The sequence below is a fragment of the Aethalodelphis obliquidens genome, unplaced genomic scaffold (assembly GCF_003676395.1).
Source record: "Aethalodelphis obliquidens isolate GAN/ISIS:26980383/991018 unplaced genomic scaffold, ASM367639v1 scaffold3, whole genome shotgun sequence".
Taxonomy (NCBI): domain Eukaryota; kingdom Metazoa; phylum Chordata; class Mammalia; order Artiodactyla; family Delphinidae; genus Aethalodelphis; species Aethalodelphis obliquidens.
This window is the reverse complement of record NW_020837947.1, coordinates 12,407,994-12,434,418: the sequence shown is the minus strand read 5'-3', so window position 1 is coordinate 12,434,418 and position 26,425 is coordinate 12,407,994. Positions and strand designations below refer to the sequence as shown.

The 26,425-nt window shown below is 38.3% G+C and overlaps 1 protein-coding gene across 7 annotated transcripts in view; it reads right to left on the bottom strand.

Annotated features, from left to right (window-relative positions):
• Positions 1-26,425, bottom strand: part of IPCEF1 (interaction protein for cytohesin exchange factors 1) — a 183,006-nt gene that overhangs the window by 102,531 nt on the left and 54,050 nt on the right. For all 7 annotated transcript variants that reach the window (XR_003427982.1, XM_027082952.1, XM_027082988.1 and 4 more), the window contains one exon: positions 25,034-25,077. The gene's annotated coding sequence lies outside the window, so the exon portion shown is untranslated. The remainder of the gene's footprint in view (positions 1-25,033; positions 25,078-26,425) is intronic.

The following is a 26,425-nucleotide window of genomic DNA, read 5'->3' as shown; positions in this document are numbered from 1 at the left end:
GTAGAATACATGAATAGACAAGGAATCATCCCAAATTGAGGAGGTGGACTTTGAGAGGAAGATTTATGATTTTTTTCCCCTTTTCCTCTTTTTGTGAGTGTGTATGTGTATGCTTCTGTGTGAGATTTTGTCTGTATAGCTTTGCTTCCACCATTTTTCCTAGGGTTCTACCTGTCCGTTTTTTGGTTTTTTAAATTTTTTTTCTTAATAATTAATTTTTATTTTAATAACTCTATTTTTATTTTATTTTATCTTTTTTCTTTCTTTGCTTCTTTCCCTCCTTCCCTCCTTTAGACAACGAATCATCCCAAATTGAGGAGGTGGACTTTGAGAGCAAGATGTATGATTTATTCCCCTTTTCCTCTTTTTATAAGTGTGTATGTGTATGCTTCTGTGTGAGATTTTGTCTGTATAGCTTTGCTTCCACCATTGGGCCTAGGGTTCTATCCGTCCGGTTTTTTTTTTTGTTTTATTTTATTTTATTTTCTCTTAAGTTTTTTTATTTTAATAACTTTATTATATTTTATCTCATTTTATTTTACTTTATCTTCTTTCTTTCTTTATTTCCTTCCTTCCTTCCTTCCTTCTGCCCTCCCTCCCTCCCTCCTTTCTTTCTTTCTACTTCTACTAATTTTTTCTTCTCCTTTTTCTCCCTTTTATTCTGAGCCGTGTGGATGAAAGGCTCTTGGTGCTGCAGCCAGGAGTCAGTGCTGTGCCTCTGAGGTGGGAGAGCCAACTTCAGGAAACTGGTCCACAAGAGACCTCCCAGCTCCACATAATAACAAACGGCGAAAATCTTCCAGAGATCTCCATCTCAACACCAGCACCCAGCTTCACTCAACGACCAGCAAGCTACAGTGCTGGACATCCTATGCCAAACAACTAGCAAGACAGGAACACAACCCTACCCATTAGCAGACAGGCTGCCTAAAATCATAATAAGGCCACAGACACCCCAAAACACACCACCAGACGTGGACCTTCCCACCAGAAAGACAAGATCCAGCCTCATCCACCAGAACACAGGCACTAGTCCCCTCCACCAGGAAGCCTACACAACCCACTGAACCAACCTTAGCCACTGGTGACAGACACCAAAAACAATGGGAACTACGAATCTGCAGCCTGCAAAAAGGAGACCCCAAACACAGTAAGATAAGCAAAATGAGAAGACAGAAAAACACACAGCAGATGAAGGAGCAAGATAAAAACCCACCAGACCTAAAAAATGAAGACGAAATAGGCAGTCTACCTGAAAAAGAATTCAGAATAATGATAGTAAAGATGATCCAAAATCTTGGAAATAGAATAGACAAAATGCAAGAAACATTTAACAAGGATCTAGAAGAACTAAAGATGAAACAAACAACAATGAACAACACAATAAATGAAATGAAAAATACTCTAGATGGGATCAATAGCAGAATAACTGAGGCAGAAGAACGGATAAGTGACCTGGAAGATAAAATAGTGGAAATAACTACTGCAGAGCAGAATAAAGAAAAAAGAATGAAAAGAACTGAAGACAGTCTCAGAGACCTCTGGGACAACATTAAACGCACCAACATTCGAATTATAGGGGTTCCAGAAGAAGAGAAAAAGAAAGGGACTGAGAAAATATTTGAAGAGATTATAGTTGAAAACTTCCCTAATATGGGAAAGGAAATAGTTAATCAAGTCCAGGAAGCACAGAGAGTCCCATACAGGATAAATCCAAGGAGAAATATGCCAAGACACATATTAATCAAACTCTGAAAAATTAAATACAAAGAAAACATATTAAAAGCAGCAAGGGAAAAGCAACAAATAACACACAAGGGAATCCCCATAAGGTTAACAGCTGATCTTTCAGCAGAAACTCTGCAAGTCAGAAGGGACTGGCAGGACATATTTAAAGTGATGAAGGAGAAAAACCTGCAACCAAGATTACTCTACCCAGCAAGGATCTTATTCAGATTTGGTGGAGAAATTAAAACCTTTACAGACAAGCAAAAGCTGAGAGAGTTCAGCACCACCAAACCAGCTTTACAACAAATACTAAAGGATCTTCTCTAGGCAAGAAACACAAGAGGAGGAAAAGACCTACAATAACGAACCCAAAACAATTAAGAAAATGGGAATAGGAACATATATATTGATAATTACCTTAAATGTAAATGGACTAAATGCTCCCACCAAAAGACACAGATTGGCTGAATGGGTACAAAGACAAGACCCGTATATTTTCTGTCTACAATAGACGCACTTCAGACCTAGAGACACATACAGACTGAAAGTAAGGGGATGGAAAAAGATATTTCATGCAAAAGAAAGCTGAAGTAGCAATTCTCATATCAGAAAAAATAGACTTTAAAATAAAGACTATTAGAAGAGACAAACTGATTCACTTTGTTATCAAGCAGAAACTAACACACCATTGTAAAGCAATTATACCCCAATAAAAATGTTAAAAAAAAAAAGAAAGAAAAAGAAGAGACAAAGAAGGACACTACATAATGATCAAAGGATCGATCAAAGAAGAAGCTATAACAATTGTAAATATGCACCCAACATAGGAGCACCTCAATACATAAGGCAAATACTAACAGCCATAAAAGGGGAAATCGACAGTAACACATTCGTAGTAGGGGACTTTAACACCCCACTTTCACCAATGGACAGATCATCCAATATGAAAATAAATAAGGAAACACAGGCTTTAAATGATACATTAAATAAGATGGACTTAATTGATATTTATAGGACATTCCATCCAAAAACAACAGAATACACATTTTTCTCAAGTGCTCATGGAAACTTCTCCAGGATAGATCATATCTTGGGTCACAAATCAAGCCTTGGTAAATTTAAGAAAATTGAAATTGTATCTTTTCTGACCACAACGCTATGAGACTAGATATCAATTACAGGAAGAGATCTGTAAAAAATACAAACACATGGAGGCTAAACAATACACTACTTAATAACGAAGTGATCACTGACGAATTCAAAGAGGAAATAAAAAAATACCTAGAAACAAATGACAATGGAGACACGACGACCCAAAATCTATGGGATGCAGCAAAAGCAGTTCTAAGAGGGAAGTTTATAGCAATACAACCCTACCTTAAGAAACAGGAAACATCTCGAATAAACAAACTAACGTTGCACCTAAAGCAATTAGAGAAAGAAGAACAAAAATACCCCAAAGGTAGCAGAAGGAAAGAAATCATAAAGATCAGATCAGAAATAAAGGAAAAAGAAATGAAGGAAACGATAGCAAAGATCAATAAAACTAAAAGCTGCTTCTTTGAGAAGATAAACAAAATTGATAAACCATTAGCCAGACTCATCAAGAAAAAAAGGGAGAAGACTCAAATCAATAGAATTAGAAATAAAAAAGGAGACGTAACAACTGACACTGCAGAAATATAAAAAATCATGAGAGATTACTACAAGCAACTCTATGCCAATAAAATGGACAACCTGGAAGAAATGGACAAATTCTTAGAAATGCACAACCTGCCAAACCTAAATCAGGAAGAAGTAGAAAATATGAACAGACCAATCACAAGCACTGAAATTGAAACTGTGATTTAAAATATTCCAACAAACAAAAGCCCAGGACCAGATGGCTTCACAGGCGAATTCTATCAAACATTTAGAGAAGAGCTATCACCTATCCTTCTCAAACTCTTCCAAAATATAGGAGAGGGAGGAACACTCCCAAAATCATTCTACGAGGCCACCATCACCCTGATACCAAAACCAGACAAGGATGTCACAAAGAAAGAAAACTATATGGGCTTCCCTGGTGGCGCAGTGGTTGAGAGTCCGCCTGCCGATGCAGGGGACGCGGGTTTGTGCCCCCACCTGGGAAGATCCCACATGCCGTGGAGCGGCTGGGCCTCTGAGCCATGGCCGCTGAGCCTGTGCATCCGGAGCCTGTGCTCCGCAACAGGAGAGGCCACAACGGTGAGAGGCCCGCATACCGCAAAAAAAAAAAAAAAGAAAAGAAAAAAGAAAACTATAGGCCAATATCACTGATGAACATAGATGCAAAAATCCTCAACAAAATACTAGCAAACAGAATCCAACAGCATATTAAATGGATCATACATCATGATCAAGTGGGGTTTATTCCAGGAATGCAAGGATTCTTCAATATATGCAAATCAATCAACGTGATACACCGTATTAACAAATTGAAGGAGAAAAACCATATGATCATCTCAATAGATGCAGAGAAAGCTTTCGACAAAATTCAACACCCATTTCTGATAAAAACCTTGCAGAAAGTAGGCATAGAGGGAACTTTCCTCAACATAATAAAGGCCATATATGACAAACCCACAGCCAACATCGTCCTCAATGGTGAAAAACTGAAAGCATTTCCACTAAGATCAGGAACAAGAAAAGGTTGCCCACTCTCACCACTCTTATTCAACATAGTTTTGGAAGTTTTAGCCACAGAAATCAGAGAAGAAAAGGAAATAAAAGGAATCCAAATTGGAAAAGAAGAAGTAAAGCTGTCACTGTTTGCAGATGACATGATACTATACATAGAGAATCCTAAAGATGCTACCAGAAAACTACTAGAGCTAATCAATGAATTTGGTAAAGCAGCAGGATACAAAATTAATGCACAGAAATCTCTGGCATTCCTATACACTAATGATGACAAATCTGAAAGTGAAATCAAGAAAACACTCCCATTTACCACTGCAACAAAAAGAATAAAATATCTAGGAATAAACCTACCTAAGGAGAGAAAAGACCTGTATGCAGAAAATTATAAGACACTGATGAAAGAAATTAAAGATGATACAAATAGATGGAGAGATATACCATGTTCTTGGATTGGAAGAATCAACATTGTGAAAATGACTCTACTACCCAAAGCAATCTACAGATTCAATGCAATCCCTATCAAACTACCACTGGCAATTTTTACAGAACTAGAACCAAAAAATTCACAATTTGTATGGAAACACAAAAGACCCCGAATAGCCAAAGCAATCTTGAGAACAAAAAACGGAGCTGGAGGAATCAGGCTCCCTGACTTAGGACTATACTACAAAACTACAGTAATCAAGACAGTATGGTACTGGCACTAAAACAGAAAGATAGATCAATGGAACAGTATAGAAAGCCCAGAGATAAACCCACACACATATGGTCACCTTATCTTTGATAAAGGAGGCAGGAATGTACAGTGGAGAAAGGACAGCCTCTTCAATAAGTGGTGCTGGGAAAACTGGACAGCTACATGTAAAAGTATGAGATTAGATCACTCCCTAACACCATACACAAAAAAAAGCTCAAAATGGATTAAAGACCTAAATGTAGGGCCAGACACTATCAAACTCTTAGAGGAAAACATAGGCAGAACTCTCTATGACATAAATCACAGCAAGATCCTTTTTGACCCACCTCCTAGGGAAATGGAAATAAAAACAAAAATAAACAAATGGGACCTAATGAAACATCAAAGCTTTTGCAAAGCAAAGGAAACCATAAACAAAACCAAAAGACAACCCTCAGAATGGGAGAAAATATTTGCAAATGAAGCAACTGACAAAGGATTAATCTCCAAAATTTATAAGCAGCTCATGCAGCTCAATAACAAAAAAACAAACAGCCCAATCCAAAAATGGGCAGAAGACCTAAATAGACATTTCTCCAAAGAAGATATACGGACTGCCAACAAACACATGAAATAATGCTCAACATCATTAATCATTAGAGAAGTGAAAATCAAAACTACAATGAGATATCATCTCACACCGGTCAGAATGGCCATCATCAAAAAATCTAGAAACAATAAATGCTGGAGAGGGTGTGGAGAAAAGGGAACCCTCTTGCACTGTTGGTGGGAATGTAAATTGATACAGCCACTGTGGTGAACAGTATGGAGGTTCCTTAAAAAACTACAAATAGAGCTACCATATGACCCAGCAATCCCACTACTGGGCATATACCCTGAGAAAACCATAATTCAAAAAGAGTCATGTACCAAAATGTTCATTGCAGCTCTAGTTACAATAGCCAGGACATGGAAGCAACCTAAGTGTCCATCATTGGATGAATGGATAAAGAAGATGTGGCACATATATACAATGGAATATTACTCAGCCATAAAAAGAAACGAAATTGAGCTATTTGTAAGGAGGTGGATAGACCTAGAGTCTGTCATACAGAGTGAAGTAAGTCAGAAACAGAAAGACAAATACAGTATGCTAACACATATATATGGAATTTAAGAAAAAAAATGTCATGAAGAACCTAGGGGTAAGACAGGAATAAAGACACAGACCTACTAGAGAATGGACTTGAGGATATGGGGAGGGGGAAGGGTAAGCTGTGACAAAGCGAGAGAGAGGCATGGACATATATACACTACCAAACGTAAGGTAGATAGCTAGTGGTAAGCAGCCGCATAGCACAGGGAGATCAGCTCAGTGCTCTGTGACCACTTAGAGGGGTGGGATAGGGAGGGTCGGAGGGAGGGAGATTGAAGAGGGAAGAGATATGGGGACATATGTATATGTATAACTGGTTCACTTTGTTATAAAGCAGAAACTAACACACCATTGTAAAGCAATTATACTCCAATAAAGATGTTAAAAAAAAATTTACCTCTTGTAGTTATCATTATCCATCAAAATGTGTAACATTCATATTGTTTGTTATGTACCAATAAGAATTATAATAATAACTCATTCCAAATGAAATCATTTATGGCTTAAAGAATTATGTCACCTCAAATTTTTTAAATTAATTTAATTTTAAATATATATATAGTTGAAATGTATTACATAATTATCAATAAATTATTAATAATAATTTTATTATTATTGATTATCAATAAATTTTCAAGCATAAAAATATTATATAATTGAACAAAAATCTATGGAGTACTGGAATGAGAAAATGAGCTCCAGGGGAAAAAATAAAAAAGAGCTATGTAGGGCTCCCCTGGTGGCGCAGTGGTTGAGAGTCCGCCTGCCGATGCAGGGGACACGGGTTCGTGCCCCGGTCCGGGAAGATCCCACATGCCGTGGAGCGGCTGGGCCCGTGAGCCATGGCTGCTGAGCCTGCACGTCTGGAGCCTGTGCTCTGCAACGGGAGAGGCCACAACAGGGAGAGGCCCGCATACCACAAAAAAAAAAAAAAAAAGAGCTATGTAAAACTTCAAAGATTACTTTAAAAAAATAGCAAGACATGTCAGATTTCGGTTTATATTGCCTAAGTTATATTTAAAGAGAAATTTTACCTTTTTCACTATGAAGATTTATAATATGCCAGAAATTACATCTTTCACATCTATTTAAACATACGATAAAAACTCTGAGTGACGATTTAAACTGTGAAGGAGCACATAGGGTTTCCATATTATTTTATGGGTACACAACCAAAAAAAGAAAAAAAAAAGCTTTAAAACTACTGCACACACATGGATTATGGTCAAACAGATTTCACTCTGCCACTTGCTAAATGTGGAAACTTAGGAAAATCACTTAACTTCTATAAATGGTAAGAGCTTCATCTCTTAAACAGAAATGATAATAACCAGCTGATAGGGTTTTTGTGAGAATTAAGTGAAATCTCATATGGGAAACACGTGGATGCTCAAAAAGAGGTAGCAATTACATAGAATGGGAGCAATTACCTAGAAACAGCTTCGTTATAGAAAACTATTCTTCCTAATGGACTTAGCACACAACTGAAGGGTCTGAGCCAGGGTGACAGCAGTTTTCATCAAATAAAATAGCGTTCACATTTGGAGGTGGATTAAACTCCCTAACCTACTCTCCTCTAGACATTTTTGGTACCATATTTCAGAGTTTAAGGGAATAGTTTTCTCAGTCATATTTGAGACAGTTACCTTCTTTAAAGAACAATCCTTAACACACCACAACATGAGACTTAGCCAAAACACCGAGGTTATTAATACTTTTTAAGTTAGTGCAGTGACATAAAATGTATTTCTGATAAGCTCTGTAACTGAAAAGTAGAAACACATTTCATTACCAAATGCATAATAAAGCTAATTTCAAAGAAGAGATTTTTTTCCTTAATATATACTGGTTGTTATGGACTGAATGTTTGTGTCCCTGAAAAATTCGTATGTTGAAATCTAATTCCCAGTGTGGTAGTATTCGGAGGTGGGGCCTTGGGGAGGTAAAAAGGTCATAATGGCAGGGGCCCTCATAAATGAGATTAGTGCCCTTTTAAGAAGGGGTCAGAGAGCCAGCTCACTCTTTCCACCATGTGAAGATACAAGAAGAAGAGTTAGCACTCTGCAACCCAGAAAAGGGCTCGTACCAGAACCTGACCATGCTGGCACCATAATGCCAGTTCCAGACTCCAGAACTGTGAGAAATGAATTTCTGTTGTTGATAAGCCACCTAATTTACAGTATTTTGTTATAGAAGCCCAAACTGACTAAGACACTGGTGAAGAATCAGTCCCTCTCATTTTACACAAACAAAAGTTCATTCTAGCAATTTATTTTAGAAACTGTTTGGTAAATCAGTTAAGTCAGAAATATGGATTCTGGTCCTGTATCATTTTAAAACCAGAAAATAAACCAAGAATACCAATATGCAACAAAGGCACTATTGATAAAGCAGACAGTAGATAGTATAACTGGGATTTTTTTTTAAATCGTTAAAAAAAAAAACTCACTAAAGGCAGTTATAGGTTCAATTGATCCATAAGTAACTGTCTTGATTATCCCTCAGTGAACATTATAATCTTTGGGATGATGCAGCAAAACAAGTACCATGCCTACTGTTTTAAAGATTTTTTTAAAAGAATACAATTTATTGTGATTTTGAGATAATTTTCCAATTAAAAGAAACTATGAGCCAGGTTTATTCTCTTTTTCATAGAGCCTTAAGTGAAAACAACAAAACTGAACAAAAATTTAAAACACCAACAGATTAATTCACATGTTTATCCTTTAACATTACAGTGTTAGCATTTGACAAGACATTCTCAGAACAGTGAATGGATTTATGGACAATCCATGAGGCAAACAATGTGCATTATCCTTAATCCAAAAACTAGAGCTCTTTGGAGCCAGAAGATGCAGGTCATTCTAGAGGCAGAAGTCTCAATCATCGAAAAGCATGGAAAACATGTAACAACAAAGTGTACACTTAACTAACAATGAGAACTGTCTGTAAGCATCTTCTGTTAAGTGATTGTCCATCGTAGTGATGCCACGGGAAGCAGGAGAGAAACTTCATCTTTGCTCAGATATAAAAGCAAAGGACATGAAACAATCCATTAGCTTTGCTACTTAGCAGGAAATCTCTTGTTAAGGCAGAGCAGGAGAGAAGGGAGCCAAATGCAAGATGACCTTCCTGTGAGTACACCTGCAGGGATGTATGGGGTGGGCTGGCCTGGGGTTGTTACTTTGTCCAGGAAATTTACGAAATGGAAATATTTATCCAAATTATTTCAAGCTTTTTCCTTTTTAATTTTAGCTCTATTGTCATCTGTTCCAATCCATCTCCTACACGCTTTAAAAGTCTCATTCTTCCTCTGTCATTTATTTTCTTTTTTAGCTTTAACTTTTCCACTCATTTCACTGCATTTCTTTTCTGCAGTCTCTCAACTTTGAGAATAATCTGACAGATGGTTTTAAGAGCTGCGACTTTTTTAAAACAGAAACTATAATAAAATTATTTTATTTTCAACACCACTGAAATGCTGTGATCCATCATCTGAGGAGATTGGCAGGCTTCTTCCTTACTCTCCTGCATTCCCACGTAAGCTGTCAGCCCTGACAATCAAGGTTTAGACATAAAAATCCACAAATCTAAGGGGGGAAAAAAAAACCCTTCTTTCAGCCAACAATGTCATTCTCTATTCCCAAAGGATCATTTTACCAAAGTAACAAGCAGGTGGCAAACTGTAAGCGATCACCAACAATCTGCCTCTTCTACGTCCTGGAAGAACCTGCACCAAACCGAAAGGGTTGCTGGACCTGCCCCTTAGGGAGGCACGAAGCTCCCTCGTATCTCTTGCGGCAGGCGTATATGCCCGAGTGCAGCCTCCAGAACCCGAAAGAGTCACAGATTATGGTCTGTGTCCCAGCATGCCCTTAGGGCTCTGGCAAGGGGGCAGGGCCCTGCCAATCCACCTCCGGGCAGTAGCCAGGAGCCGCCCATGTGCGCCCTGTGCCCATTGCTCCCAACCGAGGCGCTTTCCCTTCACCAGCTAGTGAGGTCAACCAGATGCCCAGAGACCACCAGAACTCATCTTTGTAGGGTTGATTCTGTTTCTGCAATTGTCTTAAATTCCACAGCACCACCCAGTAAGTGATTGATCCCACCAGCCCTCCAGAATCGGGCTAGCACACTGACTTTTGGCTCTTCAAATTATTTATAAAGGTAGGGGCCCTGCAAAATATGTTTTCACACCTCCCAACACACACACACACACACACACACACACACACACACACACACACACACGCCATAGTAGCAGCTTCGTGCACCAATGCAGATAAAACCTGCAAGGCACCTGCCTCCTAGACCAGTGACAGCTCCAAGGCACTTCTAGGAGCCAGTCATTCTAAGATCCAAACTAGCTGTGTGCTTAGGTTGGATTTAAAAGATTTGTGATGGAAACCCAAGGAACCTCTTCACCGACTTGTACTAGCCTCAGGATGCTCCATCAAGTAGGGACAGGGCCACCAGGCCTGTGACAAGACCACAGGCAGCACTGGTAGCCCACAGGCAAAGCATCAGTTATTAGGGCAACAACGGTCTGTCCCATAAGCACACCCTGGTCGTCTACAATGGCAGCCCCTGAGTAACAACACCTGATTCATAAATTCCCTTCACTCCAGCCTGTGTGGGGTGAGAGCAGATACAATGCACTAAGATGGGCCGGACAAGAATGGCAAATGATCACCCTCACCTTTCGGCCATTTGCAGCCCTAAATTTCTCCACATGAGTTATATTCATATTTTTGCTTTCTGGAACAGAGTATATGTTTCTGCCTGTGAACTCCAGACTGTGTTCACACTGCTCCGAGGCAGCCCTTCACTTTAACTCAGCTTTGCCAAACAACCCTCCATTGAACCCTCTTCTCACTAAAAGGAATAGGTGTACCCCATGCAGCAGTGGCCTCTGCTACAGGACCATTGCAGGCTAGAAGGAAGCCAGAAAAAGAAGAACTATTACAAAGCTGCCTGTTGTTTGCACCCATTGCTCTGCAGTTGGAGCAAAACTTCCCCTTTTGTCTGGCTAGCTCTTTCTTGGGAAATATCACTTTGATGGGCCTTATGATTTTGCAAAATGAGTGCCCAAGGCCCTGTCCGACAGGAGAAGTAGTGACCGTGATTAACTAACCTGCTGTGCATCATAAGAGGAAAGGCTGCCTTTACCAAGAAGAGGGAGACTTCTCCTGGAAGCCCTTACAATGATACAATGAATTATAGCAAATTATTTGCAGTCTTCACATCAACTCTGTAATTTTTTTCTTTTTTTTTTTTGGCCACACCGTGAGGCATGCGGGATCTTAGTTCCCCAACCAGGGAGCGAAACCTCACCCCCTGCATTGGCAGCGTGGAGTCTTAACCACTGGACTGCCAGGGAAGTCCCAACTCTGTAAAGTAATATTACCTATACTTTTACAAGTAAAGAAACTGACATACAGAGCAGATAGACTAACTACTCTACACAGCTAGCAAGTCATCAAGTCAGAATTCAAGCCTTCAGACCCCAAGCTCAGGGTCCTTTGGACATTAACAGTGTTGCCTCTTATAATAATGTTGCCTTTTCAACTTCTCCTTAGAAGCATGCTTAATTTTTCTGCAAACAGTAAGTCTCATCACATTCTTAGAGAATGAATTGAGTCCCAGAATTCTCGTAGACACTGCAGGCCAGGCATACAGTAGGCACCTAATAAATATCTGTTGATTTATATTGACCCTGCCTGTATTTTAGGACAAGTTAGAGAAGGTAAAAATTTACCAAATTTGAACAATTCAGAGAAGCCTTATGTGACTCACCACAGTTGACATCTTTTACTCAAAGGGCTACATATGGGACCACAGATCAGCGGCCACTGGGTGATTTTGAAGGATCTGATCCACAAGGAATATAGTTTCTGGAAAGAGAGACATTGGAGAGCCAAAGGCAGCTTGTTTTGGAATTGAGCACCCTTGCCAAGGCTTCATTTATAAATAATGGAGGGCTAACTTCCTGGTTGCAATCCTAAATGGGCAGGCTACCTGTATCGGGTTGCCAACAACCCTGATTGCAAGTACCTGAATTCTGTGTCTGCTGACAATTCCTGGTTAATGTCTCCAAAATTTTTTTAAAGCAAGAATGAGAGCTCTAGCCAAGATGCCTCTATTTATTAAAGAAGACCTGTTAAATTAAAGCCATTCTTAAATACCCCAAAACTGAGACATTTGTTGACACGGTCCACGCAAACTATTGCCTGCGGAAATAGATTAGCTTTCTCTGGAATCATAACATGTATGCAAAGAGACACCTAGTGGACAAACATGTAAGTACACTGTTTAGCTTGAGACCAAAGACTGAAAGATCATTTTGAAAGATCATTCTCACTCTGCTTTTGATTTCAATAGAGCATTTTTAAAAACTACTAGAATCATAAAGCTGGAAATCTAAGCTTTAAAAAAGACTATTTTGTGTTTATTTCTAAAGGAAATTTTTGCTCTTTACTGTTTTTTAATTAGATTATCATACTGCATAAAGTCTTGAGAAGTAACACAAAAATTAGAGTAGAATGTTATTGGCCAGCCACTTGAGTTCACCTTTCTCTGAAGTCGCGTGTGCTTATTTTTTTTGTTTCCATCTCTTTATAGACTTTGTGTATGAGATTTTCCATTTGTCTTTGGCTTGTTTTATTCTTGCTTTTAATTAAGTAAAGTCAAAGACGTTTTTTCCAGCCAGCTTCCTGTGGTCCGCCCAGCTTCCTGTGACCTGCCTGTTCTCTTCATTTTGCACTCTCTCACCCACACCTCACCTACACACTGTTTTATACCCATCTTCTCACACTCAGCTTACATCTGCACCTGCCACCCTCCCACTGCCCTAGATGACTTTAACCTCAAAAGTCTGTCATCACAAGGAAACAAGGAATTATTTATTTTTTCCTGACACCATTTTACTGAAATTTGGCTTATGTCAAACGTTTAGAGGAGAAAGGTTTTTTTTAATTAAATAGATAAGTTTAATTTCAATGGGTATGAACTCACAGACCCCAACCCATAGAATTTTAAATCTGAAAGAGAAACACTTGTTCTCAGGGAAGCCAGATTACATTTACAAAGTCCAGTCACTCTAAGACTGCTGGACCAGGAAAAGCCAAGCCACGTGGAGAGTCCCAGGAGAACAAAGTGCTAGGAAAAGGAGGACCTAAGGAACACAGACGTGTGGATGAAAAAGTGATCTTGGGGCTTCCCTGGTGGCGCAGTGGTTGAGAGTCCGCCTGCCGATGCAGGGGACACAGGTTCGTGCCCTGGTCCGGGAAGATCCCACATGCCACGGAGCGGCTGGGCCCGTGAGCCATGGCCGCTGAGTCTGCGCGTCCGGAGCCTGTGCTCTGCAACGGGAGAGGCCACAACGGTGAGAGGCCACAACGGTGAGAGGCCCGCGTACCGCAAAAAAAAAGCGGATCCTCCTGTCACAACCACTCCAGCTAAAACCACATGAATCAGAGAAGAACTGCCAAGCCAAGCTCTTCTCAAATTCTGTCCTGGGCAAAACAAAGAGGTCCTCACTACCATTTTCAGTAAGTAAGGTGGTCCTTCTTTCTTCCATCACATATTTGATGGTAATATGTTGAAACCTTTTCTTGGATATTAGGAATAAACCAAAGATGCTGAACATTGTATCAGAAGAGCTCATTAAAAATTAGTAAGCATTACAATAATTAAAAAATAAGAAATTAAGATTGTCAATATTTTCAGATGATATGATTTTACATATGGAAAAGAATCTACATGTGAATTATTTAAACTGAAAAGTGGATATAGAAGGGTTGCTAGATACCTGCCCAATATGTAAAAATCAATAACTTTTCTACATGCCAGCAACAGATAGCATGAAAATAAAATTTATAAGAAGATACAAATATAACAACATCATTAAATTCCAAATACATTAGAATGACTCTAACAAAAGACATGTAATACTTCTGTGAAGAAATCTATAAAGCATTATTGAAAGAAATTAAAGAAGATATAAACAAATGGAAGGATATGTCATATTCATTAATTAGAGGACTCAAGATTGCAAAGATGGAGCTTCCCTGGTGGCGCAGTGGTTAGGAATCTGCCTGTCAATGCAAGGGACACGGGTTCGAGCCCTGGTCCGGGAAGATCCCACAGGCCGTGGAGCAACTAAGCCCGTGTGCCACAACTACTGAGCCTGAGCTCAAGAGCCCACAAACCACAACTACTGAGCCCGTGTGCCACAACTACTGAAGCCAACACTCCTAGAGCCCATGCTCCACAACAAGAGAGGCCACCACAATGAGGAGCCAGCACACCACAACAGAGTAGCCCCCACTCGCCACAACTAGAGAAAGCCTGCACACAGCAACGAAGACCCAACGCAGCCAAAAAATAAAATAATAAGTAAAATTTTAAAAAAAGATTGCAAAGATGACTATGGTTAGTGCTTTTTCTCTGTTGTTAATTTTATTATCCTATGGCCAAAAGGATATTATCTTACCTTTTCTTCTAGAACTTCTGTTGTTTTGCCTTTCATTTTAGATCTATAATCTACTTGCAATTGATCTTTGATTCTGGTTTCAAATAAGGGTTAATTTTCATTTTTAAAATTAATAACCAATTGTCTCAGTATCATTTATTGAAAATACTGTCATTTCCCCATTGGTTCTAATCATAAAGGAAAAACTTGATAAGTTGGAACCCACTAAAATTAAGAATTTCCGTTTACCAAAAGACAACAGTAGGGATTGTAAAAGCAAGTAAATGAATGAGAAAAGATATATGCAGTACATATAACCTATACAAGGCTATATACCAGAATGCATAAAGAATTTCTATAAATCAGTCAGACAGAAAAACCCAAGAGAAAAATGAGAAAAAAACTTAAGAGCCGTTTCACAAATGAGGATATCAATTAGCCAATATATGTATGAAAAGGTGCTTAATCTCATTACCATTCAATGAAATACAAGGTAAAACTGTAAAGAAACATCATTAAACACTGGCCAAAATCATGAAATTTTAGAAGACTGACAATAACAAGTACATTGTAGAGCCAAAGAAAACACTCAAACCCTGCTGTAGAGAGCGTAAATTAGGACAACCATTTTGGAAAACTGTTGGGCAAAATCTGCTAAAGCTGACCACATGCATAGCCTATGACCCATAAGTTTTACTCTTAAATGTACCTGCATCAGATATGCACGCACATGTACACTGAAAGCATGTACAATAATGTTTCTAGAAGCTTTATTAATAATAGAGAAAATGTTAAAAAAAAATCCAGATGCCCATAAACAGGAAAGTGGATAAATAAATTGTGGATTAGTCATACAATGGAATACTACTTAGCAATAAAAAAGGGGAAACTCCGTATCTCACAGTCATATAATACTGAGAGAAAGAAACCAGACACCAAAGAATATATACTGTATAATTCTGTTTATATAAAATAATAAAACTGACAAAACTAGACCTCAGTGTTTAGCAAAGTACACCTGGGTCACTAAATTATACAGGAATGCAAGGCAGTAATGATCACAAATGGCAGGAGAGTGGTTACCTTTAAGGGAAGGCAGGGATTATTTATTAGAAGAGGCCAAGACGTGATTCGGGGTATCCCAACAGTATCCTATTTCCTGACTCAAGTAGTCATTACAAGAATTTTTGCCCTGTGATAAAGCATCAAGCTATTCAAATTAGTTTTGTGCAATCTATGAATATTATAGTTTATATAATATACGTTATATTTCAAAATAAAATTTATTTTAAAACGTAAGATTTAGCAGTATGTTATCTGAAAGAAGAAAAACAGAAAACAAAAGGATATGAAGTGTTAAAATTTAAAAGATGGAAACAAATATACAGGCAAACATGAACAAAAAGAAAGCTGTGATGACAATTTTAATATCTGAAAATATAAAATTCATGGTAAATATATATTTATAACAAAAAATACAATCAGAAAATATAACCTTCATAGACATATAAATATATTGCCTCAAGCAACCACAACTCATAGAACTGGAAAGAGAAATATATAACCTGACAATTATAGTTGAAGATTATAGCACACATCTCTCAGATATCGATAGCTTAAGCAGACAATAAATAAACAGAAATGTAGATGACCCAAATGACACAAATTAGTAAATTTAGACACACAGAACTCTATACTTGAGAAACAGAGAATAAACTCTCATTTTCAGCACACATGGTATATTGTCAAAAATTGACAAAAGTACTGTATTACAAAGGAAGTCTTGATAAATTTCACAGAACCAGTTTAACACAGATTATGTTCTCTGGCTGTAATGCATTAATAATAGAAATTAATAATGAAAACATAGCTTTAAATAGTCTACATGTCTGGAAACTAAATCTTGCACTACTAAAAAAATTGTATAGATAATCAACAAGGACCTGTGTATAGCACAGGGAACTCCACTTGATATTTTATAATAACCTATGTGGGAAAAGAATCTGAAAAAGAATAGATATATGTACATGTATAACTGAACCACTTTGCTGTACACCTGAAACTAACACAACATTGTAAATCAGCTATACCCCAATATAAAATAAAAATTAAATTTTAAAAAAGAATTAAGGAAATCAAATGGGAAATATTTAAAATTTATCACCATTGAAAACACTACATATCAAAAAAGTTTTAGGAAACACAGCTAAAGCATTTTTCAAAGGAAAATTTATACTTTAAATGCATTTATCAAAAAAAGAAGGGTTGAAAACAAATAAGTTAAGAGCTTAACACATGAAACGAGAAAAATAGCAAAATAACAAACCCAAGATAGAAATAGTAAAAATAAAGGCAGAAATCAATAAAATAGAAAAATATAGAGAAGATTAATAAAACACAAAGGTAATTCTTTGAACAAAAATTAATAAAGTAGAACTCCAGCAAGACTGGTAAAGTAGGAAAAACTAGATACAAAATAAAAACTTCTGAGTTATACCTCTTAACCTGCCAATTATTCAGCCTGAAACTGTTAACATCAAAAACTTTCATTTGGATGCAGGTAAATAGTTAAGAAAAAATCTAATATAGAGAGATTACCCCATTATCCATCTTGCAACCTGCTCTCCTGAAAGAAATAAAATATTCTTTGCCAAAGTCTAACATTTTTTCACACACTGATCAGTGGGAGTAAAAATCTAACTGAAAATGAAATAAATTATTCATAAAATCAGAGAAAATTATTTTCCCCATAATTTTTTCCAGGCAAAATTACTTAACATTTAAAAACTAATTATAACATAGCGGACTACTGTATACATGCAAAATTCAGAATCAAACAAATTGGAAAATTACTGTCAGGTTTCAGATCTGCTGCTTTCTTCCACCTATTAATCTTAGGCCCGTTTAATACAGACCCCCATTTCTCAAAGCTCACTAGAAGAATATTTTATTGGTTATTTATTAATTTTTGTCAGACCAGCTCCTTTTACTTCAAGAAATTGCCTCTTCCCCTCCTTGAGCCACTGTCAATCATATGGTCCCACATTCCCCCAAACAGGAGCAAGCACATGGCTTAGGTTTGCCAATCATTCATTCATTCGTCAGATATGTATTGGCTGACAGTTTTATAGCCTGAAGATACAATATTGAACACAATAGATAAAACCTCCTGCCCTCATGGGGCCTACATTTCATGGGGATAGACAATTAATAAGATAAGTAAGTAAAATAAATGGTATATTAGACTGAGATAAATGGGGAAAAATAAAATAGGGGAGAGTATTATAGAGGGTTGTGATTTTTAAATGGGTAGATAGAAATGGACTCACTAAATAGCCGATATTAGAGTAAAGACCTGAAAGAGGTGAAGAAATAGCCCATGGCTATCCAAGGGTGAAGCAGCCCAGCTTTGGGGAACGGCTAACGCAGTGGCCCCAGAGTGGGCCTGGGAAGGTGTCTGGCATGTGTGAGGCATAACAAGGAGGCCAGCACGGCTGAGGCTGGAGAGTGGCAGCAGATGAGGTCAGAGGGGTCATGGGAAGTCAGATCCTGCAGATCTGACTTGGTCTTGGTGGTCTTTTTTTTTTGAGTTAGATATTAATATTATTTTTATTTTGAAGTCAAGGAGAGATTTGAATTGAGAATTATGTAAATTATTTAAGGTCATACAGCTAGTAGGTGAGAGAGCCAGGTCTGAACTAAGGTCATGTAGAGTAACAAAGAGCAACTGATTCTCCTTTATAAACATCACTGATATAAATCTACCTCTCTTTCATTCTCACTGCTCCAAAGTGTAGTTCAGCCCATCATCACTCGGCCTAGACCACTTTAGTGGATCTCCCTTATCTTGGTTTGTATGTCTCCATTTCATCTTTAATACTGCTACCAGATAAATCTTTCTAAGATCTGATCATGTCAATTAAAAACGCTTCAAAGGCATCTCATTAACTATATGACGTGCTACAAATTTGTCAGTGTGGCCTTCCATAAGCTGCATTCTTCCTCTCTCTTGTATCCTCTCTTAGATCTTAGTGGTCTCTTAGGCAATGGTTGAAGACTCTAGCTTCCCTTGAATCTTTCCAGGCAAGCTTTGTAGGGTTTTGATCTGACAAACACATTAACAGCTCTGGCTCTAGCCAAAATACTGATGGGAGCAAGGATATTAATTGAGAAGCCAGTTAAGAGGCTCCCACAGTCATCCCGAGAAGATGTTAGAATGTCTTGAGCCAGAGTAGAAGCAGTAGAGGCGATAAGAAATAGATGAATCAAAGTACTTATCCTCTTTGACACAATGACCAATTCAGAAAGAAGCACATGAACCTACTCAGGCTAATCAGGAAATTCTGCCTAGAGAATTAGGAAAAAGACTTGTCCTTTTTTCTGGGATTTTAGTCATGAGTGCAATGCAAACCCAGAGTTAGCAGTAGCCATCTTGGTTACCTGGTGGAGAGAATAGAGAATGAAACCCAAATGGTGGGAATCAGAGCTCAGAGAGAGGGGGAAAATAATAATCTTCCTATGCCACAAAATGCTGAATCAGACATATTTTTAAAGATGTACATTTGAACATGTCTTGTGAAATTTCAGAATTTCGAAGGTATGCAGAGAGGATAAAAAGGTATTTATCTACAAAGAAACAAGAATAAGAATGACATCAGATTTCTCATATGGAATGTCAAAGATGTTGGAGCAATGCCTTGAAAGTTCTAAATGAAAATAAATTTTCTACATAAAATTCAATATCCAGTCAGACACACAATCAATCATGAGATCAAAATATCTTCTCAGGGAGAGACCTGAAAGATGGCGTAGGAGTAAGACGTGGAGATCACCTTCCTCCCAACAAATACATCAGAAATACATCTACATGTGGAACAACTCCTACAGAACACCTACTGAACGCTGGCAGAAGACCTCAGACTTCCCGAAATGCAAGAAACTCCCCATGTACCTGGGTAAGGCAAAAGAAAAAACAGAAACATAAGAATAGGGACCATGGGCTTCCCTGGTGGCGCAGTGGTTGAGAGTCCGCCTGCCGATGCAGGGGACACGGGTTCGTGCCCCGGTCCGGGAAGATCCCACATGCCGCCGAGTGGCTGGGCCCATGAGTCATGGTCGCTGAGCCTGCGCGTCCGGAGCCTGTGCTCCGCAATGGGAGAGGCCACAACAGCGAGAGGCCCGTGTACCGCAAAAAAAAAAAGAATAGGGACCAGACCTGCACCTCGGGGAGGGAACTGTGAAGAAGGAAAAGTTTCCACACACTAGGAAACCCCTTCACTGGCAGAGACGGGGGGTAGCAGGGGGGAAGCATCGGAGCCACAGAGGAGAACACAGCAATAGGAGTGCAGAGAACAAAGCAGAGAGATTCCTGCACAGAGGATCAGAGAAGCTTGATGAGAAGCTTGATGAGAAGCTTGTCTGCTCACCAGCCAGGGCGGGTTGGGGGCTAGGAGCTGAGGTTCTAGCTTCGGAAGTCAGATCCCAGGGAGAGGACGGGGGTTGGTTGTGTGAACACAGCCTGAAGGGGGCCAGTGCACCACAGCTAGCTGAGAGGGAGTCCTGGAAAAAGTCTGGACCTGCCTAAGAGGCAAGAGACCATTGCTTCGGGGTGTGCAAGGAGAGGGGATACAGAGCACCGCCTAAACGAGCTTCAGAGACGGACGAGAGCCGTGGCTATCTGCGTGGACAGCAGAGACGGCATGAGAATGCTAAGGCTGCTGCTGCAGCCACCAAGAAGCCTGTGTGCAAGCACAGGTCACTATCCACACCTCCCCTCCCGGGAGCCTGTGCAGCCTGCCACTGCCAGGGTCCTGAGATCCAGGGAAAATTTCCCCAGGAAACACACGGTGCACCTCAGGTTGGTGCAACATCACACTGGCCTCTGCTGCCACAGGTTCACCCCGCATTTGGTGCTTCTCCCTCCCTCCCGCCTGAGTGAGCCAGAGCCCTTACCTAAAGCAATTAGAGAAAGGAGAACAAAGAAACCCCAAAGTTAGCAGAAGGAAAGAAATCATAAAGATCAGATCAGAAATAAATGAAAAAGAAATGAAAGAAACGATAGCAAAGATCAATAAAACTAAAAGCATGTTCTTTGAGAAGATAAACAAAATTGATAAACCATTAGCCAGACTCATCAAGAAAAAAATGGAGAAGACTCAAATCAATAGAATTAGAAATGAAAAAGGAGAAGTAATAAGTGACACTGCAGAAATACAAAGGATCATAAGAGATTACTACAATCAACTATGTGCCAATAAAATGGACAACCTGGAAGAAATGGACAAATTCTTAGAAAAGCACAACCTTCCAAGACTGAACCAGGAAGAAATAGAAAATATGAATAGACCAATCACAAGCACTGAAATTGAGACTGTGATTTAAAATCTTCCAGCAAACAAAAGCCCAAGACCAGATGGCTTCACAGGCAAATTCTATCAAACATTTAAAGAAGAGCTAACACTTATCCTTCTCAAACTCTTCCAAAATATAGCAGAGGAGGGACACTCCCAAACTCATTCTACGAGGCCACCATCACCCTGATACCAAAACCAGACAAAGATGTCAAAAACTACGGGCTAATATCACTGATGAACATAGATGCAAAAGTCCTCAACAAAATACTAGCAAACAGAATCCAAAAGCACATTAAAAGGGTCATACACCATGATGAAGGGGGTTTATCCCAGGAACGCAAGGATTCTTCAATATATGCAAATCTGTCAATGTGATAAACCATATTAACAAATTGAAGGAGAAAAACCATATGATCATCTCAATAGATGCAGAAAAAGCTTTCAACAAAATTGAACACCCATTTATGATAAAAAAAATCCTCCAGAAAGTAGGCATAGAGCGAACTTTTCTCAACATAATAAAGGCCATATATGACAAACCCACAGCCAACATCATCCTCAATGGTGAAAAACTGAAACCATTTCCACTAAGATCAGGAAAAGACAAGGTTGCCCACTCTCACCACTATTACTCAACATTGTTTTGGAAGTTTTAGCCACAGCAATCAGAGAAGAAAAAGAAATAAGAGGAATCCAAATCAGAAAAGAAGTAAAGCTGTCACTGTTTGCAGATGACATGATACTATATATAGAGAATCCTAAAGATGCCACCAGAAAACTACTAGAGCTAATCAATGCATTTGGTAAAGTAGCAGGATACAAAATTAATGCACAGAAATCTCTTGCATTCCTATGCAGTAATGATGAAAAATCTGAAAGAGAAATTAATGAAACACTCCCATTTACCATTGCAACAAAAAGAATAAAATACCTAGGAATAAACCTACCTAAGGAGACAAAAGACAAAAGTTTTCGGTATGCAGAAAACCATAAGACACTGATGAAAGGAATTAAAGATGATACAAACAGATGGAGAGATATACCACATTCTTGGATTGGAAGATTCAACATTGTCAAAACGACTATACTACCCAAAGCAAACTACAGATTCAATGCAATCCCTATCAAACTACCAAAGGCATTTTTCACAGAATCAGAACAAAAGATTGCTCAATTTGTATGGAAACACAAAAGACCCCAAATAGGCAAAGCAATCTTGAGAAAGAAAAACGGAGCTGGAGGAATCAGGCTCTTGGATTTCAGACTATACTACAAAGCTACAGTAATCAAGACAGTATGGTACTGGCACTAAAACAGAAATGTAGATCAATGGAACAGGATAGAAAGCCCAGAGATAAACCCACACACATATGGTCACCTTATTTTTGATAAAGGAGGCAAGAATACACAATGGAGAAAAGATAGCCTCTTCAATAAGTGGTGCTTTGAAAACTGGACAGCTACATGTAAAAGAGTGAAATTAGAACACTCCCTAACACCATACACAAAAATAAACTCAAAATGGATTAAAGACCTAAATGTAAGGCCAGACACTATAAAACTCTTAGAGGAAAACATAGGCAGAACACTCTATGACATAAATCACAGCAAGATCCTTTTTGACCCACCTCCTAGAGTAATGCAAATAAAAACAAAAATAAACAAATGGGACCTAATGAAACTTAAAAGCTTTTGCACAGCAAGGGAAACCATAACAAGACGAAAAGACAACCCTCAGAATGGGAGAAAACATTTGCAAATGAAGCAACTGACAAAAGATTCATCTCCAAAGTTTACAAGCAGCTCATGCAGCTCAATATCAAAAAAAAAAAAAACAAAAACAATCAAAAAATGGGCAGAAGACCTAAACAGACATTTCTCCAAAGAAGATATACAGATTGCCAACAAACACATGAAAGGATGCCCAACATCACTAATCATTAGAGAAATGCAAATCAAAACTACAATGAGCTATCACTGCACACCAGTCAAAATGGCCTTCATTAAAACATCTACAAACAATAAATACTATAAAGGGTGGGGAGAAGAGGGAACCCTCTTGCCTTGTTTGTGGGAATGTAAATTGATACAGCCACTATGGAGAACCATATGCAGGTTCCTTAAAAAACTAAAAATCGAACTACCATACGACCCTGCAATCCCACTACTGGGTATATACCTTGAGAAAACCATAATTCAAAAAGACTTCCCTGATGGCACAGTGGTTGAGAGTCCACCTGCCGATGCAGGGGACACAGGTTCATGCTCCGGTCTGGGAAGATCCCACATGTCACGGAGCAGCTAGGCCCGTGAGCCAGGGCCACTGACCCTGCGCATCCAGAGCCTGTGCTCCACAATGGGAGAGGTCACAACGGTGAGAGGCCCGTGTACCGCAAAAAAAAAAAAAAAAAAAAAGAGTCATGTACCACAATGTTCATTACAGCTCTATTTACAATAGCCAGGACATGGAAGCAAACTCAGTGTCCATCAACAGATAAATGGATAAAGAAGATGTGGCACATACATACAGTGGAATATTACTCAGCCATAAAAAGAAACAAAATTGAGTTTTTGTAGTGAGGTGGATGGACCTAGAGTCCATTATACAGAGCGAAGTAAGTCAGAAAGAGAAAAACAAATACCGTATGCTCACACATATATATGGAATCTAAAAAAAAAAAAAAAAAAGGTTCTGATGAAGCTAGGGACAGGACAGAAATAAAGACTCAGACGTAGAGAGTGGACTTGAGGCTGTGGGGAGGGGGAAGGGTAAGCTGGGACGAAGTGAGAGAGTGGCATGGACACATATACACTACCAAATGTAAAATAGATCGCTAGTGGGAAGCAGCCACGTAGCACAGACAGATCAGCTCAGTGCTTTGTGACCACCTAGAGGGGTGGGATAGGGAGGGTGGGAGGGAGACGCAAGAGGGAGGAGATATGGGGGTATATGTATATGTATAGCTGATTCACTTAGTTATAAAGCAGAAACTAACACACCATCATAAAGCAATTATACTCCTACAAAGATATTAAAAAAAAATGATGGTGACTAATGGGTCATGAGTAACAAAGTTTCAAAGGCAGTTGCTAGGTAATTGGAAGTGGTAGAAAGTACATACTGGGGAGAAAAGTGATTATTATTACTATTGTTTCTTCGCTTCATAGAAAAATAGTAGCTCTTGAATTAATATACTAATATTTTCTGAAAAATTACTACTATTTCATTATATCCATGGAGTCACAAAAGAAGGTATTCTTGATAGATAGCTATGAAAAGAATGCTTCTCTTGTATTCTTTGGCAAGTTATAAGCAGAGTTAAACTAAACAAGTGATAGGTGTCCCAGTGAGGAACTAAGACATTCTTTTTGAATCATTTTATAAACAGGAAATTAAAGGAATAATGAGAAAAATTAGATATATATTTGTAGAACTCCAGTCTTACCTAGCTCATTAGGGATGAACTTTAAAGATGAGAACATCTTAAGATTATTTTACTTTTATATTGATATAATAATTACTAAATATAAATATTTCATTATAGTCCTTAGTAATTTTATATTAGTAAACACCTCATTTCTAGAACTTTCAATTTACATATGGGCATCTAAACCCATAGTTGCTTATAAAATAGATTCTTCACATAATTATAGTTCTATGGTACTTTGACAGTTTGGTATGTCCCTGACCACTAAGGGGCTCAAACAAGATAATTCCATAAATAAATTGCTTTACTAAGCAGCTCTCCTACTGAAATGTAATCGCCGTCAAGAATCCGTTTTCAAGGGAAATCCAGAGGACCAAATACAGTTGGTTATTTATGAATACCATTAGCTTCTCTCTGCATTAATCCTAGCCTCGGGGTAAATATACCTAGGCTATTATAATTTGGTTCACAAATTAGAATAACAAAGTGGAGTACGGGCTGTTCAGGTCATGAATATCACCAAAAGAAAGAATTAGTTTTGAAGAGTTCTCAATTACATACCAAAAAGTTATGCACTCCCTCGTTCCAGGTCTGTTGCTTCTGATCTGTACAAGAAAAAGACAAGAAAGAGGTCATCAGATTTCTGCCAGGACTCAACTGCCTGGGAGGAAGTCAGAGTCCTACCACATCAACCCCAAGAAGAGGCAGCAAAAGAGTAACTTGCTCATCATAATAATTACCCAGTGTCTCTCCTGGAGAATGAGACAGAAAGTTGTATCTCATAGAAAATAGGAAAACTTGGGTAGTAAGCTAGCAGGAAATCATTAAACTGAGATTCCCCCAGAATTGAACGTTTTCTAAAAGATAAAATGAAAATAATATTCTAATCTCTTGAACATTCCTCAAAATACATTTCCGCTTTTCCTTTTTCTTTAATTTTTATTTTTTATTGAAGTATAATTAATTTACAATGTTTCAGGTGTACAGCAAACAGATTCAGTTATAGTATAGATATATATTATGGTTTTTTATTGAAGTATAGTTGATTTACAATGTTGTGTTAGTTTCAGGTGTACAGCAAAGTGATTCAGTTATACCTATATAAATATCTATTCTTTTTTAGATTCTCTTCACACATAGGTTATTATAGAATATTGAGCAGAGTTCCCTGTGCTATACACTAGGTCCTTGTTGTTTATCTATTTTATATATAGTAATGTGCACATTTTAATCTGAAGCTCCTAATTAATTCCTCCCCCCTTCCCCTTTGGTAAACATAAGTTTGTTTTCTATGTCTGTGAGAATATTTCTGGTTTGTAAGTAAGTTCGTATGTATTTTTTTTATATTCCACATATAAGTATTATCATATGATATTTATCTTTCTCTGTCTGACTTCACTTAGTATGATAATCTCTAGGTCCATCCACATTGCTGCAAATGGCATTATTTCATTCGTTTTTATGGCTGAGTGAGGTAGGTATTTTTTTTTTAAGAGTTTTTGATGTGGACCACTTTTAAAGTCTTTATTGAATTTGTTACAATATTGCTTCTGTTTTATGTTTTGGTTTTTTGGCCACAAGGCATGTGAGATCTTATCTCCCTGACCAGGGATCGAACCCGCAACCTCTGCATTGGAAGGTGAAGTCTTAACCACTGGACCACCAGGGAAGTCCCAAGGTAGGTGGTTTTAATCATCTTTTCTTTTTGGATGGAAATCTATCCAAGTGTATATAACCAGTAAGACTACTTCTGTGGCCAAAATTTAAGTATAAAGATACTGTAAATATCATACTGCAGTAAAAAACCCTCTATTTTCATGTCAAATACATCTAGACATCTTTTTTTCTCTCCTACAACCTGCACTCCACATTGTTCACACTGTGTGGCTTAAAGTTCCAGTTTTGTTATTTTAAATTGAAAAGTAATGTGACATTATGTTTTATCTAAATATT